The sequence below is a fragment of the Cetorhinus maximus genome, chromosome 21 (assembly GCF_964194155.1).
Source record: "Cetorhinus maximus chromosome 21, sCetMax3.hap1.1, whole genome shotgun sequence".
In the NCBI taxonomy this organism is placed as follows: Eukaryota; Metazoa; Chordata; class Chondrichthyes; order Lamniformes; family Cetorhinidae; genus Cetorhinus; species Cetorhinus maximus.
This window is the reverse complement of record NC_135899.1, coordinates 10,114,648-10,127,783: the sequence shown is the minus strand read 5'-3', so window position 1 is coordinate 10,127,783 and position 13,136 is coordinate 10,114,648. Positions and strand designations below refer to the sequence as shown.

At 45.4% G+C, this 13,136-nt stretch overlaps 1 long non-coding RNA gene across 1 annotated transcript in view; it reads left to right on the top strand.

The window, feature by feature from the left end:
* Positions 1–13,136, top strand: part of LOC144695676 (uncharacterized) — a 306,135-nt gene that overhangs the window by 244,034 nt on the left and 48,965 nt on the right. The gene's annotated exons all lie outside the window — the stretch shown is intronic.

Sequence of the window (13,136 nt, the reverse complement as noted above, 5' to 3'; positions counted from 1 at the left end):
GTTCAGCCAGGGGGAGAAGGGCGGTGATGGATGGAGTTATGATCAAAACCTGAAACTGTTTCTTTCTCCACAGTCGATGACTGACTGGCAGCAAATTCCCAGAATTTTCAGTTTTAATTTCAGATTTCCAACACTCACAGTATTTTTTGTAAAACTGAAGATACCTGAGATTCTACTGTGTATCACTGAAAACAGCAGAATCACCCACGGAATGTAAGGAAGTCAAGAAACTAAATAACCCGTTCCCTGTATGATCAAAAGTGTTAGAAGAATGCTGGATCTCTCACTTCAAACTTTAATTTCTCACTTTGACTGTGATTTGATGAATATCGCGTCACCTTGAGAAATATTAACCAGTCTTCTTGATCTTTGGATATCTGTAACTCTGAGATTCCGTGATGAATAGAATCCACATTCTCCTGAATCTCTCGAAGGTTTTTCTCCATTGTTTCTAGAATCCTCCCTTCTTCTTCCCTGAGATCTCTGAGTAAACGCTGCTCTTTTTTATTGAGAATCTGGTGCATTCCAATGAACTCGGATGTGACGTGGTCTGCTGACTGCTCAACTGTTCCTACCAAATGAAATGTGAAACATAATTAATGTCCTGCGATGAACGGAACAAAACTAACCGGGAATCCAGAAAATCAGCACAGGGAGACCTTACCCTAACTTCAGATATCATCTCATTCTGTTTCATTATAATTTACACAACAGCTGATTTCTTCTCTGTGAGAAATTCTAAGGAGAATTTCAGCCGATACTCGGACTGGGAAAGAGAATCACAGAATGAAAGTGTTTTTTAAAACATGAGTGAAAGACTAGACCAAGTGAATCTGTTGTTTATTGTACCTTGTAGATCTCAACAGCTTTGGGAGGGGGTGAAAGAGGAGGAGGCGTTGCATTATTAGTTAAGGAGTCTGTTACTGCAGTAAGGAGGGATGATATCTTGGAGGGTGCATCAAATGAAACTTTGTGGGTAGAGCATAGGAATAAAAAAGGGGCAACCACATTATTAGGTGTTTATTATAGACCCCCAGATAGCCAGTGGGGAATTGAGGAGCAAATATGTGCACCATTTGTGGAGGTGTGTAAAAGCAATAGCAATAGGGTAATTATAATAGGTGATTTCAACTTTCCCAACATTAATTGGGATAGACATAGTGTTAAGGGCTTGGATGGAGTGGATTTCTTGAAATGTGTACAGGGGAACATTTTAGATCAATATGTAGAGGGTCCAACAAGGGATGGTGCATTGCTGGACCTAATTCTGGGGAATGAAGCCGGACAGGTGGCTGAGGTGGTGGTGTGGGAGCATTTCAGTGATAGCGACCACAAAATGGCACAGTTTAAGTTTGTTATGGACAAAGAAATCGACAAGTTGCAACAAAATGTTTTGGATTGGGGGAGAGTGGATTTTAGTAAAATAAGGCAAGCTAGATTGGGAACAGTTACTTGTGGGGAAATCTACAGAGGAACAGTGGGTGGTGTTCAAAAATGAAATGGGAAGGGTACAGGCTCAACATGTTCCCTCTAGGGTGATAGGAAGCAGTAACAACCCCAGAGAACCATGGATGACCACTGATATTCAGGTAACGGTGAGAAGGAAAAGAGAGGCTTTTAGGTACAAGGGAAGCAAATCAGCAGAGGCATTAGTGGAGTACAGACAGTGCAGAGTGGAGTTTAAGAAAGCAATTAGGAGAGCAAAGAGGGGATATGAGAAAGCTGTGGCTGGTAAAAGTAGGGAAAATCCCAAGATATTCTATAAGCATATCAATGGGAAGAGGATAACCTGGGAAAGAGTCGGGCCCATAAGCGACCAAGGGGGCAATCTATGGGTGGAGCCAGAGGATATCGCTAGAGTGTTGAATGAATACTTCACGTCCGTCTTCACCAAGAAAATGAGGATGAAGGTATTGAACTCGGAGAGAGAGACTGCGAGGTTCTTAAGCAAATTGTTATAGGGTATTGGAGGTGTTGGCAGGCTTAAAATGGACAAATCTCCAGGTCTGGATGATTTGTGTCCCAGACTGCTGAGAGAGGCAAAGGAGGAGATCGCAGGGGCTTTGACCCAAATTTTTAATTCCTCTCTGGCCACAGGGGAGGCGCCAGTGGACTGGAGAACAGCTAATGTGGTTCCACTTTTTCAGAAGGATTGTAGAGATAAGCCAGGGAACTTCAGGCCAGTGAGTCACATGTCAATGGTAGGGAAACTATTGGAGAAATTTCTGAAGGAGATTATTTATCTCCACTTGGAGAGGCAAGGTTTGATCAGGGATAGTCAGCATGGCTTTGTCAGAAGGAGGTCATGACTAACAAATTTGATAGAATTTTTTGAGGTGGTGACCAGGTGTGTAGATGAGGGTTGTGCAGTTGATGTTGTTTATATGGATTTCAGCAAAGCCTTTGACAAGGTCCCACATGGGAGACTTTTCAAGAAGGGAAATGCACATGGGATACAGGGTAATTTGGTAAGGTGGATTCAAAATTGGCTTAGTTGTAGGAGGCAGAGGGTGATGACAGAAGGATGCTTTAGTGACTGGAAGCCAGTGTCCAGTGACGTATCACAGGGTTCGTGCTCGGTCCCCAATTATTTGTCATTTATATAAACGACATAGATGACTATATGGGGGGTCGGATTAGTAAGTTTGCGGATGACACAAAGATTGGCCGGGTGGTTAACAGTGAGGTTGAGTGTCTTGGGCTACAGGAAGATATAGACGGGATAGTCAAATGGGCAGATATGTTGCAGATGGAATTTAACCCTGAAAAGTGTGAGATGATACACTTTGGAAGGAGTAATTTGACAAGGAAGTATTCAATGAACGGCATGGCACTAGGAAGTTCTGAGGAACAAAGGGACCTTGGCGTGTGTGACCATAGATCTCTGGAGGCGGACGGACATGTGAGTGGGGTGCTGAAAAAGGCATATGGGACACTTGCCTTTATCAATCGAGGCATAGATTACAAAAGTAGGGAGGTCATGTTGGAGTTGTATAGAACCTTGGTGAGGCCACAACTGGAGTACTGTGTGCAATTCTGGTCGCCACATTATAGGAAGGATGTGATTGCACTGGAGGGGGTGCGGCGGAGATTCACCAGGATGTTGCCTGGGATGAAACATTTAAGTTATGAAGAGAGGTTGGATAGACTTGGGTTGTTTTTGTTGGAGCAGAGAAGACTGAGGGACGACCTGATCGAGGTGCACAAGATTGAGGGGCATGGACAGGGTGGATAGGGAGCAGCTGTTCCCCTTAGTTGAAGAGTCAGTCACAAGGAGGCATAAATTCAAGGTGAGAGGCAGGAGGGGGGGGGGAGATGTGAAGAATAACTTCTTTACCCAGAGGGTGGTGACGGTCTGGAATGCACTGCCTGGGAGGGTGGTGGAGGCGGGTTGCCTCACATCCTTTAAAAAGTACCTGGATGAGCACTTGGCACGTCATAACATTCAAGGCTCCGGGCAAAGTGCTGGCAAATGGGATTAGGTGGATCAAGTGTTTCTCATGTGTCGGTGCAGACTCGATGGGCTGAAGGGCCTCTTCTGCACTGAGATTCTGTGATTCATTGATCAGCAGGAGACAGTGCGACTCGTGATTGTGTTGAGACCAAACGCAGACTGGGTGACCGCTTTGCAGAACACCTTCGGTCTGTCCACAAGAATGACCCAGACCTCCCTGTCGCTTGCCATTTTAACACTCCACCCTGCTCTATTGCCCACATGTCTGTCCTTGGCTTGTTGCATTGTTCTAGTGAAGCTCAATGCAAACTGGAGGAACAGCACCTCATCTTTCGACTAGGCACTTTACAGTCTTCCGGACTGAATACTGAGTTCAACAACTTTAGATCTTGAACTCCCTCCTCCATCCCCAACCCCTTTTCCGTTTCTTCCCCCTCCCTTTTGTTTTTTCCAATAATTTATATAGATTTTTCCTTTCCCACCTATTTCCATTATTTTAAAATCTATATCCTTTATGCCCTTTTAGTCTTATTTCACCCCACCCCCACTAGAGCTATCTGTACCTTGCTTGTCCTGCTATCCATTCTTAACTCGCACATTCTTTTAGATAATATCACCACCTTCAACACCTCTTTGTTCATTTGTCTGTGACATCTTTTGGTTATTTGCTCCTATCACTGCTTGCTTGTCCCTACAACCACCACACCCCCGCACTTCTCCCCCCACCCCCCCACCTTAAACCAGCTTATATTTCACCCCTCTCCTATTTTTACTTAGTTCTGTTGAAGGGTCATGAGGACTCGAAACGTCAACTTTGTTCTTCTCCGCCGATGCTGCCAGACCTGCTGAGTTTTTCCAGGTATTTCTGTTTTTGTTTTGGATTTCCAGCATCCGCAGTTTTTTGTTTTTTTCTCTGTGCTTAATTGACTGCCACTACTCTTCAAGAAATGCCTACCTTGAAGAAGCTTTGTTCTACTCTCCAACAGGATTTTCGAATCTCTCTCTTGCCTTGTCCACCTTCATTGCTTTCCATTTCTCTCCTGGTGTTTGACAAGATGTTTACTAAAACCCGCTTTCACAGCCATATTTCCTCTCTCAGTGACAGTCTCCGTCTCTGGCTTATCCCACGTGGATTTCAACTGAAATTCCATCCCTCATGTTTCGAACCCACCCAGGATTACAGGTATCTCCGGGACATACAACGTTTCTCGGACTCCTGTTCCCGTCGCATTCTGAGATCCACACTCAGTGCCATGCGCCGCCAGATGAACACACTTGACCTCTCCCTCCAGCAGCACCGCCGCACCCTTTTTCAAAGCTGCACGTGCCCCCAGTTTCATTTTATTCTTCGTCTCATCCGACGCCTCAACAATAAACTTTTTCTCTTTCTCTCAAGTGCTAAGGAACGCAAGCTCCAACAACTCATCGACGCCAGCACCCATCTAGGACCCTCTATGCCTGCCTGTCCCTCCGTCTCCACCCCATCTTGCAATCCCAGCCCCGGCCGTGTATTCACTATACCCCCTGACCTTCCCCTCTCTGATGGTGAACATTCAGTGCTCAGCAAAGGACTTCGTTTCATACCCTTACGCCCTCATCTCAATGAATTTCGGGCTCGGCACGATGCTGAACTCTTCTTCCGCCGCCTTTGTCTCCGTGCTCACTTCTTTGGACATGAGTCCTCTCCCCGTTCAACAGATCCTTTTACCCTCCTCCAATATTCTCCCTCTACCTGGACCCCTCCCTCTGGATTCTTACCTTCTCTTGATCTTTTCATTGAGAACTGTCGGCGTGACATTAGTCGTCTCAATTTCTCTGCTCCTCTCACCCATTCTAACCTGTCTCTCTCTCAACTTACTGCACTCCGTTCTCTCAGGTCCAACCCTAACATTGTCATCAAACCCGCTTACAAGGGTGATGCTGTTGTTGTCTGCGCACTGACTTCTACCTCGCGGAGGCTGAGCGTCAACTTGCAGACACTTCCTCCTACCTCTCCCTGGACCATGACCCCACCACTGAACATCAAGCCATTGTTTCCAGGACTGTCACTGACCTCATCTCCTCTGGAGATCTTCCTCCCACAGCTTCCAACCTTATAGTCGCCCAACCTCGGACGGCCTGCTTCTACCTCCTACCGAAAATCCACAAACAGGACTGTCCCAGCAGACCGATCGTGTCAGCCTGTTCCTGCCGCATGGAATTCATTTCTCGTTATCTTGACTCCCTTCTCTCTCCCCTTCTCCAGTCCCTTCCCACCTACATCTGTGATTCCTCTGACACCTTACGTCACATCAACAATTTCCAGTTTCCTGGCCCCAACCGCCTCCTCTTCACCATGGACGTCCAATTCCTCTACACCTCCATCCCCCACCAGGATGGTCTGAGGGCTCTCAGCTTCTTCCTCGAACAGAGACCCAAACAATCCCCATCCACCACTACTCTCCTCCGTCTGGCTGAACTTGTTCTCACACTGAACAATTTCTCCTTTAACTCCTCTCACTTCCTCCAAATAAAAGGTGTGGCTATGGGTACCCGCATGGGCCCCAGCTATGCCTGTCTCTTTATGGGGTATGTGGAACATTCCTTGTTCCAGTCCTACTCCGGCCCCCTCCCACAACTCTTTCTCCATTACATCGATGATTACTTCTGTGCTGCTTCATGCTCTCGTCGGGACCTGGAAAAATTTATTAATTTTGCTTCCAATCTCCACCCCTCCATCATTTTCACATGGTCCATCTCTGACACTTCCCTTCCCTTCCTTGACCTCTCTGTCTCAATTTCTGGTGATAGACTGTCCACCAATATCCATTACAAGCCTACTGACTCCCACAGCTACCTCGACTACAGCTCCTCACACCCCGCTTCCTGTAAGGACTCCATCCCATTCTCTCAGTTCCTTCGCCTCCGTCGCATCTGTTCTGATGAACCTTCAAGAACAGTTCCTCTGACATGTCCTCCTCCTTCCTTAACCAAGGTTTTCCACCCATGGTGGTTGACAGGGCCCTCAACCGGGTCCAGCCCATCTCCCGCGCATCTGCCCTCATGCCTTCTCCTCCCTCCCAGAAACATGATAGGGTCCTCCTTGTCCTCACTTATCACCCCACCAGCCTCCGCATTCAAAGGATCATCCTCCACCATTTCCGCCAACTCCAGCATGATGCCACCACCAAACACATCTTCCCTTCACCCCCCCGGCGGCATTCCGTAGGGATCGTTCCCTCCGTGACACCCTGGTCCACTCCTCCATCACCCCTTACTCCTCAACCTCCACCTACGGCACCTCCCCATGCATACGTCAAATATGCACCACCTGCCCCTTCACTTCCTCTCTCCTCACCGTCCAAGGGCCCAAACACTCCTTTCAAGTGAAGCAGCATTTCACTTGCATTTCCCCCAACTTAGTCTACTGCATTCGTTGCTCCCAATGCGGTTTCCTCTACATTGGAGAGACCAAACGCAGACTGGGCGACCGCTTTGCAGAACACCTTCGGTCTGTCCGCAAAAATGACCCAGACCTCCCTGTCGCTTGCCATTTTAACACTTCACCCTGCTCTCTTGCCCACATGTCTGTCCTTGGCTTGCTGCATTGTTCCAGTGAAGCTCAACGCAAACTGGAGGAACAGCAGCTCATCTTTCAACTAGGCACTGTACAGCCTTCTGGACTGAATATTGAGTTCAACAACTTTAGATCTTGAACTCCCTCCTCCATCCCCACCCCCTTTTCAGTTTCTTCCCCCTCTTTGTTTTTTCCAATAATTTATATAGATTTTTCTTTTCCCACCTATTTCCATTATTTTTCAATCTATACCCTTTATGCCCTTTTAGTCTTATTTCACCCCACCCACACTAGAGCTATCTGTACCTTGCTTGTCCTGCTATCCATTCTTAACTCGCACATTCTTTTAGATAATATCACCACCTTCAACACTTCTTTGTTCATTTGTCTGTGACATCTTTTGGTTATTTGCTCCTATCACTGCTTGTTTGTCCCTACAACCACTCCCCCCCCCCTCCACTTTAAACCAGCTTATATTTCACCCCTCTCCTATTTTTACTTAGTTCTGTTGAAGGGTCTTGAGGACTCGAAACGTCAACTTTGTTCTTCTCCGCCGATGCTGCCAGACCTGCGAGTTTTTCCAGATATTTCTGTTTTTGTTTCGTGATTCTGTTGGTTTCTCCCAGCAGGACACATCTTGTCAGTTTCACAAAACAGCTTCAGTTCTTCCCGATGATCCTCACGTTTAATTTCCTTGTCCCGTCCAGACTTAATTTTCCAGCTTCCTTGGTCTGACTCGCCATGGTGCCCAGTTCCAATCTTTCCAGTCAGGGGAAACATCCTTCCAGCGGCTACCCTTCAGCATTTTAAGAACCTTTAACATTTCGACGAGGTAAACTTACATTCTTCTCATCCATACGGATTATATGCTAGGTTCACCCAACCTCTCATCTTGGTACAATTCCCCCCAGAAATTAGTTTTGTGAAATTTCGTTGCATTCCCTGTATTACAAACATATCCTAGGATAGTTAAGGAGACCAAACCTACACAGTACAGAAGTTGCCAACTCACCAAGGCCCTGTAGAATTGTAGTGAGACTTGTTCACTCTTATGCTCCGATCCCTTTATAATAGAGCGAAAGGCAGGAGTTCACAGTGAGCTGAGTCAACGATTTAAAAAAAATAACGAAATGTTTTAGGTGGAAAATAAGCGCCTCATTATGACATTTTTTGTACGTGTCTCCGGGGTCCTCTGTGGAGTGTAAGGCAGTCCGTAGAGAGAGTTGACTGTCACATAATTTGCTCCGCTGTTAATCCCATTGCGATATTCGCTGGAGTACCAGACAAACCAGGAGTGCAGCAGATTGGAATTGATTTGTCCAAGCCAGAGGTTTGACACCAATACTGACAGTGATCCTGTCTATTTCCTGAGTTTTCCAATCACTTCGCCCCACCACTATTGAATTTAAGTCGTTCTGTTGGAACTTACACCGCCTTGACGTCAATTATATTTGTTTACATTTATGCTCCTTAGCCAGCACTTTTCAAACCCATGGCCACTACCATCTAGAAGGACATGGGCAGCAGAAGCATGGGAACACCACCATCTGGAAGCTCCCCTCCGAGCCACCCACCATCGTGATTTGAAAATAAATCGCCGTCCTTTCACTGGCTGGGCCAGTGGCTGGAACTCCCTCCCTCACTGCACTGTGGGTGTACCTACACCTCAGGAACTGCAGCAGCTCAAGAAGCAGCTGACCACCACCTTCTCAAGGACAAATAGGAATGGGCAATAATTGTTTGCCTAGCCAGCGACGCCCACATACCGTAAATGATTTTTTTTAAACAAATGTAGCTGAACCCAAAGCCAGGTAAATGCTAGAAGTATTTACCAAATCTTACACATTAATGGAAAATCATTACATAACTGTGGGTTTTAGCTGTGCTTTTCCAGTTAATCTTTCCCAATGATGCTCGTGGATGGTATAAGCAAAGAATGGATAAAAGCAAAATACTGCGGATGCTGGAAATCCAAAACAAAAATAGCTGGAAAAACTCAGCAGGTCTGACAGCATCTGTGGAGAGGAAGACAGAGTTAACATTTCGAATCCATATGACTTCATCAGAACGAAGTACTAGACCGGACTCGAAACGTTAACTCTGTCTTTCTCTCCACACATGCTGTCAGACCTGCTGAGTTTTTCCAGCCATTTTTGTAACCAACGAATGGAATTGAATGAAATCAACTTGGAGAAGCTGGGATCGATTAGATCCCAATAGAACAATACATAGGAATCACTGTATGATCCAGCACAGAAGGAGGACATTCGGGGCATCGTTCCTGTGAACTTTCAACAACAGTCACCACTTCTTGGGCCGTTTCCATGGAGCACCTATATTCTGTCAGCAGGTGGCAGCGTTGCACTTTGTAACAATGAAAGACTTGCGATCGAACAGAGTCTCAACCCATCCCAGAAACTTACTGCACCCGCAATGAATTACTCCTAAGTACATGGACAAGCGTTACAGAGGAAAGTGCAGCAAACCATTTACACACAGTAAAATCCCACAGACTATTTTATGATAAAGATACTTAATTATAATCTTAATTAATCCTGTAAATTAAAAAAATCTGACGCTATAAAGTTACAAACACTTTGATCGCCAGTTGCAAGGTCCGTTTTATATCTGGCAAATCCTGCAGCCACTGAGCACTGAGCACAGGTGGGGGGAGTGGATGTTTCAGGTCGTGGATCCGGTGTCTATCAAACGGCTCCCTTCTTCTCAATGGAGCCAAGTTTAGTGAGTGTTAATGGAGCAGCACTTAGCCAGGCAAATGAAGAGTATACCATCACATTCTTAACACGTACATGGTGGACAGACTTTGGGAGGTGAGTTATTTGCTGCAGAATTCCCAGCCTCTGACCTGGTCTTGGAGACACGGTATTTATATGGTTCGACCAGCTATGTTTCAGTTAATGACACCAGAGGGTGTTGATGGTGAGAGATTCAGCGATGACAGTGCTGCCGAATATCAAGAGGTCGTGGTTAGATTCTCTCTTGCATGACATTTGAGTGACGCGAATGCTACTTGCCACTTATCACCCCAAGTCAGAATGTTGTCCAGGTCTTGCCGCATGTAGACACAGTCTGTTTCATTACCTGAGGAGTTGTGGATGGTACTAACCACTGTGCAATCACCAGTGAACATCCCCACTTCAGACCTTATATTGGAGAGAAGTTCAATGAAACTCTCCTCCTGGTGTCTGGGAGCTATGGTGAATTTCAGCGCTTTCTGATTCAAATTTCTGCGGTTGAATCCCGCCCGGTTCTCTACAGCTCCCCGCTGTTACTGCATTTACTCTGCATGATTGAAAGTTATAAATCTCACATTAGCAGACAGAATCCTTAAGAAAAATATAAAATACAGGAAGTACTCAACAGATCAGACAGAATCAATAGAGAGAGCAATAGAATTACCTTCTCAAATCGATGGTTTTTCATTAGAACTGGAATATTTAACAGAGTAAACAAGTTATCATCAAGGACAGTGTCAGGGAAAAGGGCGGGGAGGAACAACCGGAAGAGATCTATGAAATGGTGGGGTACAGGAGAGGTTAAATGTCTAAAGGTGTAACGGCATAAGAGAATGGGGAATGGGACTAGTGAAGCAGAAGCTGGTTCCAGAGCGGGTGTTAATGATTACAGCAGAATGTGAACGGCGGTTATAATCTGAAGTTCCTGAATTCAATGCTGAGGCCGAAAGGCTGTAAAGGGCAGGATGGCAACATTCCTAATTCCTGTCAGGAACAACAACACTCCATTCCCAGTGTGGCGCATAAGCGGCTTGTTGAAAGAGACACGTGTAGATATCATTTCAGAAACAAAGAAAACAGTTAACAGTGGAGCCAGTAAAAGAGGAGTAATAATTATATAAGAGCACACTTTAGATGGAAGATATGAGGTTCATAGTTGGTTTTACTGGGTTAAGTGTCCCTCTGATCCTATGCGGAGTCTAACAAGTTCCGTAGAGATAGTTTGATGTCCAACATTTCATCCCGCAGAATGAATCCCATTGCGAAATTCACCAGGTGAACCGACAAACCAGGAGTGCAGGAGATTGGAGTTGATCAGCACAAACCAGAGTCTTGATACCAAGACTGACTCCGATCTTGTTAAGTTCCTGAGTTCTCCAAACACTTGTTTCCCACCATTACTGTTTTTAAAACCCTCTGTTAGCACAACAATGCCGGATGACAATCATGTTGGTTTATACAGCGGATTTCAAAACCAGCTAAATACTGCAGCATATACCACATTAATGCAGAATCTTAATTTGTAAATATTTCCCGGATAATTGTGGATTTTAATGTGACATTCTCCAGCTAATCTTTCCCACTAACACCTGGGAACATATCACCAAACGATGGAATTGAATGAATCGACTTTGTGAATCTGGATTTGATCAGATCTAAGCCTAAGAATACATAACAATCCCAGTCTGATACAACACAGGAGACCACTCGGCCCACCGAACCTGTGAACCTTCAAAGGCCTTAGTTCCCAGTTCTTGGGTCGTTTTGAATGGTATGTAATAAAATAAAAACAAAGTTCCTGGAAAAACTCAGCAGGTCTGGCAGCATTTGTAGAGAGAGGAGAGTTAACGTTTCGAGTCCAGTATGATTCTTCTTTGGAACTGATATTCTGTCAGCAGGGGGCAGTGCTGCACCTTGTGTCAATAAAAGAGACGTTCACACACAGTCTCAATCCATCCCAGAAACTCACTGCAGCCGAAATTCATTACTCGGAAGTGCAGTAACCGCCCTTATGTAGGAAAATGAATGAGCTATATTACACCCAGCACAATCCCACAGAAAGGAAATCAGATGAATTACGAGTTAATCTGTCTTCGGTGCCGCTGGTTGAGGGAGGAATGTTGTCCAGGAAACCGGGAGAACTTTCCTGCTCCTCTTTACTGTGGGATCTGAAACACCCACTTGAGGCAGACGCGGCCTTAGTTTAATATCTCACCGGAAGGTCTCAGACTGTCGGAGGGAGACTGGAACAGGAGTGGACCGTTCAATCGCCTGAATCCCTTCCACCTTTCGATTAGATATGACTAACCTGTACCTCAACTCCATTTATCCGCCTCAATTCCGTATGTCTTGATACCCTGAAAAGTTACGGCATTCGTGAGAGGAGAGAGAATTCCACATTTCTCCGACACTTTGAGATGAAAAGTAGTTTCGAGATTTCACTCCTGAATGGCCTCGGTCAAATTTTAGCGCTGATGACAGAACTCTCCCCATGTTAATGATGGGTGAGAATATTTTCCAAAATCGATTAGAATTCCGTCAGGTGGGGAGAAATGTCTCCAATGACAGAAACTCCCCAGATTTTCCTCCCGTTGAAATGAATGTCAGTAAATTCCGCTGGGCTGTGTAAGGGGTGTTCATGTCCCCCAGGCCAGATTGTCCTTTCTGTGCCCCACACAGGAGCTGTTTAACTCCCAGACAGTGACATTAAAATCCAATGTTCATGAAACATTTTGCACTAGAATCTCAGACAATATCTCTGCAATAAAACAAAACATTTATTTCCAATCGACATTGATCTGTCCACTTCCCTCCTGCCGCCTTAACTCTATATTTTTCCAACTTTACTGAAATGTCTGTTTATAATTCTGATGTATCTCAAAACTTCATAGCCTGTGGTTTTCCTTGCTGCAGTAGCATGAGTGTCGGGGGAAACTCTTCAAGTTCAATTCCAATGGGATGCCGTTTGACCCCCTCCCATTTTCCATTGGCCTGTCCCACATCCTGTGATGCCCTTCCTCTTTATCAGAGACTGGGAGGGCAGCACTGCCTGAGACATGAATGCGCAGAGCTCAAAATCCCCGAGGCGCAGTTTGAATATCTCTGGAATTTTTTCTAATTCCGAAACGAAATCTTCTTTTCTCAAACATTTACAAAGAAACTCTAAATACTTTCTGTATAAAAACATCTTGAATTTCAAGCCTCCTTGTCAATGCATTAATGCTCTCGACCTCAGCCACATCATGTGGCAGTGAGTTCCACATTGTGACCAATGGCCACATGGAGAAATTCTTCCTAATATTGGGGGAAATATGCCACTCTAAAGTCTTCTTGCGTCAGTTGAGGTGTCCCTGGGAAGGATCCATGAAGC